The following is a 16,284-nucleotide window of genomic DNA, read 5'->3' on the forward strand; positions in this document are numbered from 1 at the left end:
TCGCTGTGAACTTCGTGCGCCGCGAGGTCACAGAATTGGAAGTGGGGGAAAGATCAGAGGTTGAGGAGCTCAGATTTCTCCCCAACATGACCTTATCTCAGTGGCAACTGGATTCTCATGGTGTGCTGCTGTGTTCTCACAAGGAGGAGCCTCCCCTGGCCACAGAAGGGAGTCTGAGGCAGGCAAAGCCAGGGCTGCTCCCGGCGGCGGCGCCTTTGAAAGGCTCCCCTGGCTGGCAGTTACAAGATACTGTACTTAAAATGTCAAATCAGGCAATCTGTTCTGAAAGGAAAATTACCACAGCAATCACAGCCCCAGATTTCCTCGTGGAGCACAGGCAAAATGATGAAAATCGTTTGGCCACCCAGAGCCTTAATGCTGGAGTGCCAGGTCAAGGAAAGCTCCAGCAATTAGCCTGTTGTGCTAATGACATGCCTGTTTGATATAGGAGCTGAATAGCACCCTGATTGCCCATAATATGATTATGCACATTTTGGGTTGCTTTAAAAAAAAAAAAAAATAAAAAAAAAAAAAAGTGATGCCTTGGAAAAATAGAATCTCATTTCTCTGGTATTTATGAAAGACCTCTGTTTCCTGAAAAGCCAAGGGCAGGTTTCAGCTCCTTAGGTTTCCACGAGTTATTAGATTCACTCCCTGACCTACCTTTAATGAGGAGAAGATGGCATTGTTGGGAAAGATATTAAAATACAGTAGCATGAGAAGCTTGTCCCATCACAAAGCTGTCATAATTCAGGGGGTCTGTTTCTCTTCATGCATCATTAAAAAGAAAAAATAAAGGAGGTGGAAGAAGATTGCTCCAGGTTGGATACCCTCAATAATCCAGTTACTGAATACACAAGTAAAATTCTGGTGGTCAGAAAACGTTCTCTTTCTTCTCCCTTTTTTTTTTTTTTTGTTTGTTTGTTTTAAAAGTCAAATTTTGAGCTGATCTGCCATTTCTGAAAAGTTCAAGCACATTTTCATTTCATTTTTGTTTTCCTTCTTGTTGGGAATAAAATGGGTGGCGTTGAGTAGGGCGGGATCAGGATTAGACTGAAACTGTCCCAAAGGAAAATCCCTGCAGGGTAACCAATCTGCCACGCTGGAGGATGGGATTTACCACCAAATGAAACAAAAATAAACAGGAAAAAAAACATTTATTCCCATGGAGACACAGCCAAAACACACCAAGGGAAAAAATTGTTACTGGGAGGATGAGTCCGAAAGACACCCAAACACTGATGGCCACAAGTTTGATTATTAGTGATAAATTGAATTAATGTCCCAGGTAAAGCAGCCCAAAACTCTGAGCACAACCAGCCTGAGATACCCAAACATGGGGACAAAGAAAGTACTGACACAGCCGAGGCTGGAGCAGCACAAATGTGAGAGGATAAAGTGGAAAAATAATATCCCCAACCTAATTTGAATATTTGGATTGGGAGATCAGGCTTCTTTTAATGCAGAGGTGTTTGGTTATTCCAACCTGTGGGACCATCACTCTCCATGAGGCAGAGCTTGGAGAATTTGGGACAAAACCAAAACCAAAACCAAAACCGAGTGACCTGCACCCAGTGCCCACCCTGGGAGCACCTTGGGGGAGCAGCTCGGGGCATTCCAGCTTTTCTTCCTTGGCATTCTGTCCCTGACAGCCTAATCTCAGGCAGGATATTTATTGACACTAGAAAAAAAGCAAATCCCCTCTTTGGAGAGAGGAAAGGGAAATCTCGAGGTGGTTCATGCCCTGGGTCTGGGGACAATGGCTGCTTGTGTCTCACCAGCTCCAGCAGGATCTCAAATGGTACTTTTTGGATTCCCAAGGAGGGGACTGGGAGCTTGGGAAAGCTCCTGACTGTCTTCATGCATATTCAGGAATTCTCTTTGTTTTCTGATGAAGGGATAGGCTCTGTCCTTAGACTTGTGAACAGTCCCTTGACACCAGTCCTGGAGATTTTTGTTTTTAAATTAGGCAAGCCTGGAATGACTTGAATTTGGACCCAGTACTGGCAGGCTAGCCTTGGTTTAAAAGGGGGTTTTACCTAAAAGGAAGTGGAAATCTTATATTAATTTACTTCTGCTCCTTGGAAGATTTTTTTCATCCAAAACCTTTTCTTTCCTTCCATTCCTCCCTTCATTTCTGCAGCTTCTGGGATTATCAAGAGATTTTGTCAGAAGAAGGGGGGAGAAATTTTTTAAGCATTTTGTACTGGACTTGGAGCTGATATTGAGAGGTTTGAGTTGTATTTGTACCCCCTGCTCCACTTCTGAGATGTGGCACTGGCTGCTGCTGCTGCCCTGCTTTCCCTGGGGGGCTGTGCCAGCTCCAAAGCCCTGGGATGAGTTTGTGCCTCTGTCCCAGCTCTGGATAAAGCCAATCCCTCGCCTCCCCTCCAGCCCAGCAAGGTCCCACCACTCCAGCAGCAAGGAAAATCTCCCCAAACCCCCTCAGCACTGAGGCAGGACCAAAACAGAGGCAAAAGGAGGATCAGTCAAACCTCAGAATGAACTTTAACAAGAAGAATGAGCAGGAAAAGCTAATCAAAACCACACCAAGCCCTTGGCATTGCTGATCTGCTCTGTGGTGAGGTGCAGAAATGACCAAAATCTGTTTTTCTCTATTTTTTATAAGACTTTGTACTAAAGCACGGTCACTCTTAATCAGAAGAAAAGACTGCTGCTCTCTAATTTTACAACCACAACATTTCAAATGTTGTTTTCCCATTTTTAATACTGTGGAGGGAAAAGAAAACAAAGATTAAAGTGTGGAAATGCAATTAATTCACACTTGCATCAGTTCTCTGTTCTCACTACTTGAAAGAGCTTTAAATATTTACTGATTTTCACATGTTGCACTTTCCTACTCTATTCACACAAATGGACAATATAAAAAAGAATATATAAATGATTTTACTATTCCAGTTTCCCTCCTTGAAATCTGCAGTCCATCTTTAGTGAGTTACAGAAGGATAAATTGAAATTCAGACTGGCAAAATTGAATTGAAAAGTCTCAGCTCCAATTTGTCTAAAGCAACATGTTTTATAATTATTTTGTCCTTCCCTACTAATGACTTTCTGACTCTTTCCATCCCCTGGGTACCCAAGGGAGATTCAGCATTATCTGTGCACATCAATAATTTTTATGGGACATGTGTTTTCACTTTGTAGCAGGCTTTTTTCATTGCTTGAAAGTAGCAAATAAAGCTCTAATAAAAATTGATGCTTGTGTCCCTTCAACACCAGGTATAGGTTTTCCAGCCAGCCATAGGATTTCGTGTTGCAATCCAGATTGCTGCTGTTCCTGGTTCTCCACACAGCCAGGAAAATAAAATCAGGCTGTTGAGGCTTTGGAAGGGAAAAGCAAATCAACCAACAAATATTTGGAGAAGAGTAATTTGGGGAATATTAGATAAACTTTCTTTCCTTGCTTTAGTACAGGGAAATTATCTCTACTTGCAGTTTTTTCATATTCCTAATATTATTTCTGCATCTTCTGGGTCTCTGGTTTTTGCTGACTCATCTGCCATTTGAGACTTTTCCTATGCCTCTAACTCACACATCCTTTATTCTCTTGGAATCTATTTTGGAGCCCTCAACTCGCCCTGTGGGATTCATTTAGATTTTTTAAAAAACACTCAAGCTCACATGAAACCTCTTAGTCAATATTTAATTTCCACTCTCAGATGCAAAGACCCTCAAACCATCCTGATTTCCAAAGGAAAGGGGAAATGTGGACCCAGAGAAGATTTTGCTGCTGTGAAAAGCCAGGAGGCTCTGCCTTGCAGGGCAGCACATCTCTGGATTCCTCCAGCTTTCATTGTCACTCTTGTCAATCCCAAAATCTGCAAAATTTCTCCCTTTCCTGCATAAATAAAGCTGGAACTTCTCAGCCACCCCTCTGCAGGATGCAGCCTGGGAGTTGTCCTGCTGCTTTATCCTTCCCGAAGCCATAAATCCCCCCCAAATGTCCCCAAATTCTGAGCTGCTCCTACAGCAGAGCAAAACTTTCAACCAATGCCACACTGGGATGAAATCAATCCCACAGTGGGATTTAAATCCAGCCTGTGCTGGGGCTGATTTGGGATGGAGGGTATCAAATGGCACGAGCCTCTCCAGGAGCCATGGGGTGCCCAGAGGAGGGGAGCTGCATGAGAAGGCTGGGTCAGGCTCCCCATGATGTCCAGGGAGTATCACCTGGGCCAAAATCCCCCAGCAATTCCACCCCAGGAGCCTTTGTGGCCTCCAGAGGGTCTCACACCACTCACAGCCCCAAAGGAAAGGGCTCCTCATGCGTTTGGACCCTGTTTTCCCCTTTTCCTCATAGGTATTTGGGGTTTTGGGATGGCTTTTGGGGTGGTTTTTGGGATGTTCTGCAGCTCCTGATCTCTCTGGGTTTTCCCCATGTATCTGACAACTTTTGGCTCTCTTGAAACTGTTCAGTTTGGGGTTACTTAGACTCATCTTCTCTTCTCTCTTCTCTTCTCTTCTCTTCTCTTCTCTTCTCTTCTCTTCTCTTCTCTTCTCTTCTCTTCTCTTCTCTTCTCTTCTCTTCTCTTCTCTTCTCTTCTCTTCTCTTCTCTTCTCTTCTCTTCTCTTCTCTTCTCTTCTCTTCTCTTCTCTTCTCTTCTCTTCTCTTCTCTTCTCTTCTCTTCTCTTCCCCCATGCCTGTGTTGAATGGAAAAGAAATCCTGGAGGTTATTCAGGCTCATCTCTCTTCTCCCCTTCCCTGTGCCTGTGTTGAAGAAAATTAAATCCTGTTTAATGTCAGGGACACACCTAAAGCTCTGCTTGGTGCCCACCAGAGGCTCCCCAGGGAGCTTTGATCCACAACCTGCTCTGTCCCTCCAGTTCTCTCACCTTTTCATCCTTTTCATGCCCATAAAAGCTCCAGCCCAAGCTGCTGCTCCAGCCAAGGGCCCTTTCCAGGCTCTGACAGGGCTGGAAGTTGTAATGGAGACAGAGATCAACGCCTCAGCTCGCTCTTGATCTACTCCTGATCTGCTCCAGGGTTTGTGCCGGGCACACGGGCCATTGCAGCAATCCCTGCCTGCCCTCCTGGAGCAGCAGCAGAGTGGTGGCCCTGCAGGAGCCTGCAGCTTGCCCTGAAGGCCTGGAGCACACCCATTACCACCAGGGCTCCCCTTCATCACAACTTAACAGCTTTTTATGGATTTGTGTTGGAGCCGAGTTCAAGTGCTCCAAAGGCAGTGATGTCCTGCCAGTGATTTAACTGGAACCTCAGACTAAAATGTTCCCTTTGCTCTCAGCTCCAGCCTGTGGACCAGGGCTGTGTTTCTTTTTAACAGAAACACCTTTTTTTTCCCCGAAAAATATCTCCAGAGGAAAAGCAGACAAACCTGCTGGGAGCACTTTGCATGTGGTGTTTGCAAGCCTGGGACAGTGAGATGGGCAGGATGCACTCTGAGCAGGAGCTGGCACCAAGAGAATTTTCCAGTTCTTTAAAATGGGACCAAGAAATTCCCACCAAAGGCTGCACTTACTGGAAACCAGTCCCTGAGGGGCAAAATCCTGGTGGTTCCTGCTGGAGTTTTACAAGCCAGGTGTGCTGGCAGGATACCCGCAGTGGTCCTGTGAGGCAGGTAGCCTGACAGCTTCTCTCCATCACATCTTTACAGGCTCATGGAGCATCTCCAGGCCCAAGGAATTTTCCTCCAGGCATCCTGGTCCTCTCTGGAGGTTGCAGACTTTGACCAGGGTGTAGGGCGGTCCCTCATTCCCTGCTCCTCTGAACTGGGACAGCACAAAAAGGATCAGGAGCTGAGGGTAACAGGAGTCACAAGGGTGATTTGGGTGGCCAGAGCAGAGCCAGGGACAGGTTTCTGAGTGACTACAAAAGTCATCACTTCTGGGGAACCAGAGATGAAACAAAAGAGTGCAAAGAGGCAAATGCCAAAGAAAAAGCTTGACCAAAAGGTCTGGGATGAGGAAAAAGAGCTGAAGCTGCAAGGAGCAGCAGTGACCCCACACCTCTGTCCATCACACAGCCCCATCCTGGCTCACCAAGCCCTCATGTCCTGCCATGGAAGGTGCTGAGCCCCCCTGCCCCAGCTCACCACAACACCCAGCAATAACTCACCACCATAAAACACGCCCAGATTTGAGTTTTTTTCCTATTGCCTAAGCATAAAAAAAACCCTTTAAAAATTAAAAAAAAACCACCAACATTTGGGGTTTATGCTCTTTCCACTCCCTTCTAACAAAGAGCTGTTTCTTTCCCATTTTTCAGGGGGATTTTGGGAAACTTTTGGAGCTTGTAGGCCTGAGCGAGGGCGAGCATCTCCTCTTTTCCTGCCCGGTGACAAGGGCAACAGTGATCTAATGAAGTGTACATGTTCTAAGTGGGGCTTCTTCATTGGGAAACACTTGCCAGAGCTCCATAAATGGGACTCCTTCTCTTCTGACCCTTTGCCCTACTTCAAATGAGCTTTTAAACCCTTTGGAAAACATGCGGTTTTGCTTTCAACTGCATTAACGCTCATAATGTGTTATTTTGGCTCTCCTCGGACATTCAGGTTGAAGGCCCAGATTTCAGAGATTTCGCCTGGCAATGTTGACAAGCCAGCCCTACTCATCAGGCACCCAAGTCAGCTTCTTTTAAAAGCTCTGTTAGCTCAGCTGTATTTTTCTTTGTACACCCAAATCCTCCCGGCCGTGACAGGAGGCTCCGCGCTGCACACGCTCCACACAGTTCCTACATAAAGCCCCGAGTGTCCACAAGGATGGTGTCAGGACTCACCTGGACTTTACAAGGCACTAAAGAAAATACTGGTGGCATCTTGCCCTGCTGGCAGCCCTCCCAAAATCCCCCAGCTGTGTCCCTGTGCCAGCAGGGACAAAGGCGGTGTGTGCCGGAGCTCGGCGGCGCTGCCCACCTTCTCCAGCCTCGATATTTATCCAGCTTTGTGCCATGAGAATTTGAATTTTAAAAGAGGGTTTCTGCAGCTGGAGAGGGCCCAGGCTGGGAATAAAAAGGGAGAGGGGGGGAAAGGGCAGGAAATTTCTGTGCTGCGCAGGGATGGCTTCCTCCCGCAGGTCCCCCGTGCGGGAGCTCTGCGAGCGGCCTCTCTGCAGATATCCTGTGCAGAAGGAAATTTTCCACTCCTGTTTAGTGGCTGCCTGGTGGATTTCAGTTCCACAGACATGGATTCACAGAATCATTTAGGTTGGAAAAGACCTTTAAGATCATTGAGTCCAACCCTGTACCCAACACTGCCAAGCCCACCCCAAACCCACATCCACAGAAAATAAAATCACACAAACCCCCATCAAACCCCAGAAATCACCAGTTGCAGACAAAATTATATTTTTTAAAATCTTTATCACTATTTAGAACCAGTTGGTTTTGAGCATCTGCTTCCTTAACACATGCAGAAACACTTGCTAATAAATAATTTCTGATGAATTTAAAGTTATACAATGTGGCTTAACCACACAATTTCATGTTTTCTACAAAATAATTTCGTTCACAATAACCTTTAACCACTGATTTGTGACAGATAAGTTGTTTTACTGTAAAGCATCAGAAAATCATTTTGTGGTAAATACATTTTGACCTGAATTATCTAAACAATGTTTTAGGGAGGGAGTACTGAATTTATTCACCCCACACTGAAAAAAAACCCAGTTCCAGTGGTAGAATTACAGCCTCATCTCCCTTGGTTCCTGTTACAAGGAGCAGAGGGATTTTAGTTCCTCCAAAAATGGCTCTGAGCAGCCCAGCTCTCACCCACGATCTGGATGTGAGGTATTTTTGTTGAATTATTTCATCAGCTCTGGTGAGGGATCTCCCGTTTCTCTCTGATAATTTCCACTCCCACCAACAGGGCAAATCTGATTTCCCAGCCCTCCTTCCTCTGGGCATCCCAGGGAAGCCACAAAGCATCACCAATTGAAAGAAATGCAGCAAAGAACAAGGTGACTTCAAGTGAGTTTATGTGACAACTTAAATCCAAGCTGTAGGTGATAGTCTGGCACATAAGGAAGTCACTTTCCTCAAAAATACCAATGTTTTATCCACCAAGAAATGGAAAAGGAGGAGGATAAACCTCTGCCAGACCACATTTAGGGAGATGCATCCCAGCATATGAATGTTTCTGGGTACGTGACCAGCTCTTTAAAAAGTTATGGTGGATTTTTCTTCAGGAAAGCTTTTCATTAAAGTCATATTTATTTCTTTGGGCTTAAGTAATAACGTAAAGCACTCCTACTTCTTCTAACACACTATTAACAGCATAATTAATTCTCAGCAACAGGAAACAGAAACCTTTCTTCTTCACTTCATCATCTCAGAGTCAGACCTTCAGTCTTCTTCCAGGATCCCTATCAAACAGATGGCTTTTATACTCATAAACATGTTGAGCTCAATTTTCCTCCTGCTGAGTGAAAGATTCAAACAAACCAAACTTCCTTACTACTGCTAGGAAATTCCAAACATCTAGAAATACTTTTACAGATGTTCCTTGGCAAGTGACTCTTCGAAATGTGTGTGGTTCGAAAAAGCCAAGCCCAAAGCAATGAATTTCACTGATGAAAATCGCTGATTAAAATAAAAATGAGGCAGGGGGAAAGGAGGGAAGGATAGAAAATAAGAGAAGAAGCAGACTTGGAGCTGGATAACCCAGTTTGGGAGGCCTGGGACAAAGCATTTTGTAATTTCTATTCATTTGTGAGATGGAACCTTTCAGGCTAAACTGGGTTGACTTTTTAATGAACAGTGTCCAAATTTCGAGACGGCCTTGGCAAATTTCTCGCTCCAGGGATGGGAGCCGGGGGTTCAACCACACTTGGAGCCCAAGCCAGGCCGATTTTTGGTGGTTAAGAATAATTTCAGAGGGTGAAATTTCAGGGATGCAAATCCATGCAAGATGGAATCCTCGCAGATACAAACAGCCCTGGTCATTTGCTGCTTTTGAGCGGAGCTCTCCTCAATTTAAGGTCTCGCCGTGGTCACGCTGTTCTCATTCCCATTTACGAGACATTTATCCTGTTAAATCCTAATCCCTGTGTACAACTAGGGCTGATCCACCAGTGGATAACTCTGCTGAATGCCAGGACAATAATCCAGATGTTTCACCTAGTAAATACATGAGATATTTTGCTGTCTGCCAAGCGTTGCCTTGGCAGGCAGAACCTTTGCTCTCTCACCGATGAGCGCAGAGGAATTTCCAGGGGGTTTTAGCAACGGAGAGAATGGATGAGAAGTGGGGAGAATTGAAGAAAGTCAGACTCAGATCCACACAGTCCTGCTCTGGCTGGGAATTCAGCAAACAGAGCATTTTTAAAGGTGTTTTCTGAAGGTGAAGTGGCATCCGTGGGCGTGACTCCGGTGCAGTGAAATACCACAGCAGCAACCCTCAGCTATTGGCTCCATGAGGAAAATATATTTAATGAGGTTTGGAAATCTGGGATGCCACCACTTCTCCCCTCTCTTTTTCCAAGCATTAACCCTCCCCACAATTTTTTTCTCATAATGGCTCTCTGGTTTGGTGGGTTTTCCAGCATTCTGCATTTTTCCTCTCCCCGAGTTCGTGTTCGTTACACATGAAACCATCTCCAGACCCCTGGGAAAAACCTCATAAAAATTCAGGAATTATATCATCTCCACGCTGTTTTTAAGGAAAAAACAATCTGGTTTTTTGGAAAGGCTCTAGTGAGCATTAGCAGCACTCTCTCCTCCACGCTCTGTGTGTGTCTGGTTACCTTGCCCTGAGCCAAACAGCTTCATTAAATCTCATTTAATCGCTGGCTGCGGTCAACTCTTGTGACTCCAACCCGAGCTGGAGCAGAAAATCCACAACCTCTGCACACAAAGCTCATCTCGTTGGGCCAATATTATTTTCATCTTCCTGAACATCATTGTCTGCCCCAAACAACCAATTAGAGACGCTGTTAGTTTTGGAAACAGCTCAACAAAGTGTGTGTGTGGATCAGACAAGTGCGGGACTTCAAACAGGCAGGCGTGTTTTTTGGCTAATATTGTCTGATAAGGCAGCATTATCTGCACCTTTTCCCTCAGCTGGCTCTCACCCTATTTGAAATAATTCTATTTTACAAGCTGGATGTCAACAGTACCTGTTTATGGAAGGTGACACCGGCTCCCCCCTGCCACTGGTGTTATCGATGAGGAAGCACTAAGTGGGCGTGTGAGGATTTTTAAAGTACACTGCAAAAAATAAAATAACAAGGGGGCCCCTGATTTATCCCTCTGCTAAAAAAATGATGGCCCTGCCGCCTACAAATGTGCTGCTCTTCTGGACTCGCTTTTAGAAGAAATCTTTGTTTCTCCTCGCAGGAGAAAATATTGGGGGTATCTTGGAAATAAAACTATTTATTTTCCTGGTGTTTGCTGGCTGGATGTCAACCACAAATTTTAGGCTCTTTTTTTTTTTTGTTTGCCTGTTATGACAAGTGGTGCTGGTCCTGCATCCTAGAGTGGGAGAAACAAATGATCATTTTCATCTCATTCTGGCTCGCCTCAATCCAGTCATTGGATGTCAGAACCAGTGAGAAACCAAGAACTTCTTGAAAGTGTCTGCACAAGAACCATGATTTCCATATGAAAACCATAATTTCTGTATTAAAATTTCCATATTAAAAGCCTTAATTGAGGGTTTTTTTCCTACAATCTCATGCACACGCACAGGACTATGTAGAGGCAGGAATTAATCAATCCCAGTTTTTAGACCACAGGGTTTCAGGGCTGATAATCAACATTTCACAGCACCTTTCAAAGTGATTTTTAGAGCTGCATAAACTATTTCTGGCCCTGCCTAAAGCAAAACAGGCAAAACCCCAGGGGTGGATGTGTCCAGCAGATGCCCCCAGGTGCTGTGACACATCTGGCAGCAGTGTCCCCTCTTCAGGTCCCCAAAACTCTTACCAAGACATTTCTTTCTCTAATATTCATTCCTAAATGTGACAACAGCTCCAAACAATTCCCAGGAGGGTGTGGCTGCCCTTGGAAAAGGCAGGTTTAGGTTTTCCTGGGCTGTGTGCAGTGGGTGAGGATGTACTTGGGATTGGGGTGCTCTTAGGGCACTGCAGATCCTGCAAGCAATGAGAGAACACAGGGAGAGAAGAGAACATTTGCATTTTGGGGTGAAACTTCAGGATGAAAAGGTGGGGATATTATTTAAGCAGTGGTAGGATTTATCTCACTCACAGTCAGGTAATCTTCTAAACATCCCTAAGATGAATTAATTACTACTGGGAAAATTGCTGTCCAAGAAAACTCTTCCAACAATCAATTCCAAGATTGCCCAAATCTAGGATAAACAAACCAGGAGTTCCTTGATGTGTTAGCAATGCCTTAATCTTAGCCCCAAAGAATAAAATTAATTTGACCCAAAAAATTAATTTATTTGCATTTTTTTGTTTCATGAAAGACAGTGATGCCAAACACTTTACATTTGCCATGTTTGATGTTCAAACACATCCAGCCTCCAATTTTTATTTGGATTTTTATTTGGATTACATGAGGGACTAACAGCATAGAAGCATTTTTCTGATTTTATAATCCAAATGCTTCCCTTGTATCCACTGAGGACAGAGTGCACATATGAGCAGAATCCCATCCCATCAGGGATTTCTGCTCCTTTTCCTACCAGAGGGTCCAAATGTGTTTTTCTAGAGAAAACAATGTGCCTGTGAGTTTTGCTGTGCCCAGACAGCAGCAGCCTACTGTTCTCTGCTTAATTAACTAATAAAGACAAGCACTGATGGGACCTGGTACCAGACCTAGCCCAGCTGCCCCAAAATTATTCCTCCTCCAGTTCCCTTTGACCACAAGGCTGGGTTATAGCCCAGCCCAGCCTGGCCCAGATGAGGTTTTCCATGGCCCACAGTGGGATTTGGGTCAGGCTCACAGTAGCTGAAAGTGAGCTATTACATTTAGAGGGAGGAAAGGAAGGAAAAACAGCTCAACAGCCTGAGCTGGGCCAAATCCTGGAGGTGCACCAGGGAAAAATCGTCCTGCAGTTGCTTTTCTAAGGAAATGAACATCCAGCACAGAGACACTGAATGCATTTCAGAATGATTTAAAATCAGCGTTCTGAGGGGGTGTGTGCATGTGGAAAAGCAGGTTTGAGACATAAATACATTTCTTTTGTTGACAGTGGAAGAAACGCTGTTTCCTTTGGTCCTAGAGAAGAGCAAACAGTTGCTCTGATAGTCTTGGCAAATGAAAAACTTTATTTTTATCAGACAGAGAAGGAAACCCTGTGCAGCCATTGCCAAGGAGTTGCACACTACGTGACATGTCCCATTCAGGCCCACTGCTGCCAGGGAGAATTCTCACAGCACATCTGTTCACTGAGGGGTTTCTCATCACTCCCCTCCCCTCCTGGGTGGGAATGTCCAGCACAATCTTCCTTGGCTTGCACAGAGCAAAGCTTTCTTGTAAAAATGAAGATATTTTTAAGCAGTCACCATGATCAGGGTTAGCACAGAATGCACAGAATGACCAGGTTGGAAGAGACCTTCAAGATCATCGAGCCCAGCCCAGCCCAAACAGCTCAACTCAACCCTGGCCCCCAGTGCCACATCCAGGCTTTGTCAAACACACCCAGGGATGGGGACTCCACCACCTCCCCAGGCAGCCATTCCACAACTTTATCCCCCTTTCTCTGAGAAACTTTTTCCTGATATCCAGCCTGTATTTCCCTTGGCTCAGCTCGAGGCTGTGTGCTCTGGTTCTGTCAGTGCTGCTGCAGACAGAGCCCAGCCCCAGCTGAGCACAGGCACCTTTCAGGAGCTGTGAGAGTGATGGGGGCACCCCTGAGTCTCCTTTTCTCCAGGCTGAGCACCCCCAGCTCCCTCAGTGTTTCCTCACAGGGCTCCTGTTCCAGCACATTGTCAGCCATACCCCGTGCTATCCTGGATGGCAAAGTGACAGGACAAAGGACAATTATTTGAGATCTCTGGTGCAGGGGGCAGCTGAGGGTGAGGATGGTCAGGCAGCAAGGCCCCTCCTGCTCTTCATTTCCCCCTAGAAGAAAAGCCTGCCCATCTCCTGGTTCATCTGGACCAGAGTAAGGCCTCTGGAAGAGACAAACCCTGGAAGGCAGCGTTCCCAAAGTGGAAATGCTCCCAGCTCTGAGCTCCCAGCACTGCAGTTAACCCTTCCCTCGTGCTCAGCCAGGACAGGCTCCTCTCTCCAAGGAGATCAATTCACTTCATGTGCAGCTGGAATCAGCTAAATCAGCTGGGCTCAAAACAGGGTTGGAAGGACTGAAGAGAGTTGTCACTCCCAGCTTTATCTACCAAAGCCCCACCCCACATTTGTGGAGATCAGCTCCATCCTAAACACGGGATCACTGCTGCACAGTAACAAGCCTCTACTCTTCCCTGGTTTTACCAGGAAAACAAATTTTGCCTTCCTGCTTCATTCTGCATTTTCCTAATTTAGCTTTGATCCAGGGAGCAGTGTTTTAAAACACCTGCATCCCCTGTTTGGCAACGAAACCCAAGGAAAACTCTGTGGATAGCTGCACTGCGGGGTTTCTGAACATCTGGGCTCTCTGAGCTCTTTCTTTCCCTTTTTTCACTCCCCCAACAGCTGGCTCTTAGCAGGCAGACTGGTGCTTAAAGCGTCTGATATGATGTGAGAAAGCAAAATAATCACCTGCCAAGGATTTCATCTTCATGAAAGGCAAGGTGTAAGATCAAGTTTCAGATTGTGTAGGAGTTGGGCGCACGCCGTGACACCGCCGTGAACCCTGAGGAACCAACTCCTGTTAGCTCTGAAAACACAACATTCATCTCCTTGCCCCGCCAGACCCCGGTTTTGGCAAGGCTGGGCCCTTCTGGGAGGAGAACTCAAGGGAGAAAGGAAAAGGGAGAAAAAAGAAGGAGAAAGGAAGCTCCCAAAACCTCTGAGATCCATCAACCATCTCCACCAGAGCCGTGTTCTCCTCTTCCACGATGATATTTGGGATCACTTCTCTGCAGCTCAGCCAAAATTGTTGGGTTCACACTCAGATAACTCAAGGGAGAAAGGAAAAGGGAGAAAAACACAACATTCATCTCCTTGCCCTGCCAGACCCCGGTTTTGGCAAGGCTGGGCCCTTCTGGGAGGAGAACTCAAGGGAGAAAGGAAAAGGGAGAAAAAAGAAGGAGAAAGGAAGCTCCCAAAACCTCTGAGATCCATCAACCATCTCCACCAGAGCCGTGTTCTCCTCTTCCACGATGATATTTGGGATCACTTCTCTGCAGCTCAGCCAAAATTGTTGGGTTCACACTCAGATAACTCAAGGGAGAAAGGAAAAGGGAGAAAAAAGAGGGAGAAAGGAAGCTCCCAAAACCTCTGAGATCCATCAGCCATCTCCACCAGAGCAGTGTTCTCCTCTTCCACGATGATATTTGGGATGACTTCTCCTTTGCAGCTCAGCCAAAGTTGTTGGATTCACACTTGGTTAGCCAGGGAGAATTTGCCCATGCACACGGATGATGGAAAATTGAGAATAAGGGCTTTCTTCTCATCAGGGGAGTGGGTTTTTCCTGGGAAAAAAATTGTCAAAACGTTAAAAAAAAGGCAGTTTAAACCTTAAAAAGCTGTCACGATAAAACTCTTCTGTTAACTAAGATGGACTTGTGTTGCAGCTTTGGAGAACTGAAGCTGTTGATTTACTTTTCATCTTTAATTAGGTTTTTTGCCTCATTTGGCTCAGAAAGATAAAAAAGGTTGAAGAATCTCACTTGTTAAGACAGTGATTTTTCTGGCTGAATAAATATTTATGCTGTTGCATATTTTTTTTACTGGTTCATGGATGGATGGATGGATGGATGGATGGATGGATGGATGGAAATAACATTTCTGGTTTTAGAGAAAAACTGAGTCTCTTCCTTCACTGATTTTCATTTCCGCCTCTGCAAAATAAAAGTCAGAACAGGTGGCAAAGGATGCAATTCTGGTTTAGTGGCCAACAAGCACATTTTTTCACCCCTGGATTCTAAAGCTTTTTGTAAAAAAGAAATTCACTGGCTTTGCAGATGGAGAAACAGATTTCTGATATTTAGAAACCCAAAACACCAGAATTGCCATGGGCCAGTTTCACTGGGGGTGTGAGGAAGAAGCTTTGGTCCACGGGGTCCATCTGCCTTTGGGCACATTCCATCACCAGCAGTGATTCCCCCCAAAAACTGCACATAACTCTCCTTCCCTAAAGGAAAACTGTCCTAAACCAAATCCAAACCCAGCTCTGAAAACTCTCTAAATAACAACCAAGTACAACGTATTTGATCAAGCTCATCAGTGCAAGGATTTCCCCTTCTGCTCCAAATTCTGGCCATGGTTTCCAAAAGGTTCCTCAGCTACATTAATTTATGTATTCCTCAAGATTTTTTTTCTCACAAAGGTTTTGTCCTGACACCTCCTTGAGACCTTCCCACTGTTGGTCTCAGAGGAATTTGCTCCTGGTGGATTTTGCTGTAGCTGTGATGGGCTTGGTTAAAAGGCAAGAAGTTTGCTGTTTGTATTTCAGATTTGTGTGCCTGGGAGTTTGGCTGATTTTAGCTCCATTACACCCATCAGATCTATTTCAGATCTATTATTTGGACTAATAACTGATATTAAGGAATTACCTCCTCCTATAGATTTTACCTGTCCCTTTACACCGCAGATAAATTTATTTCATAGATTGATGTTTATTTCATAAATTTATATTTAAATTTTCACATATTTTTATATATTTTTGTAGCTGAGCTGCGTGCTCAGATACAAAATTGATCCTGCTAATTAGTGAGTAATTACATGCATAAGTGTCCAGGCATTAAATCCGTAAAAAATGGGATTTGAGGAAATTTTTGGTGTGATCCTTGCAGGGTGTGAGTGGGAATAGATCCACAGGGAGGCAGGATCAGCTAATTAGGCTTCTCCCCCCCCCCCCCCCCCCCCCCCCCGATTTTCCTGTCTCACCTCCTGTTTTGTGTGTTTCCAAACGAGTACACGATAATTACTTCATTAGGAAACTATTAGAAGGGAACAAGAGGGGATGAGTCACTCGCTTTTTGTCCCTGCTTTTATCTGATGGTGGGAAGCAAAGGAATTTTAAAAATCTTTTCTAGGTCACCGATCCTTCCAAGTGCTCGTGCCCATCTTCCCTCTTCCCTTCCCCCCTCCTCGACTCCAAGTGATTTTGCAGAGCCTGGTGTGGATGCAGGAATCTACACAAGGAGCCTTTTCCACAAGAAAAGCATTTATTTATTTCCTTTTAATAGTTTGTTCTCTCTAGATAAGGAAAGCCAGCTCATCAGTACATTGATGAGGTT

The sequence above is a fragment of the Haemorhous mexicanus genome, chromosome 12, assembly GCF_027477595.1.
Source record: "Haemorhous mexicanus isolate bHaeMex1 chromosome 12, bHaeMex1.pri, whole genome shotgun sequence".
Classification (NCBI taxonomy): Eukaryota; Metazoa; Chordata; class Aves; order Passeriformes; family Fringillidae; genus Haemorhous; species Haemorhous mexicanus.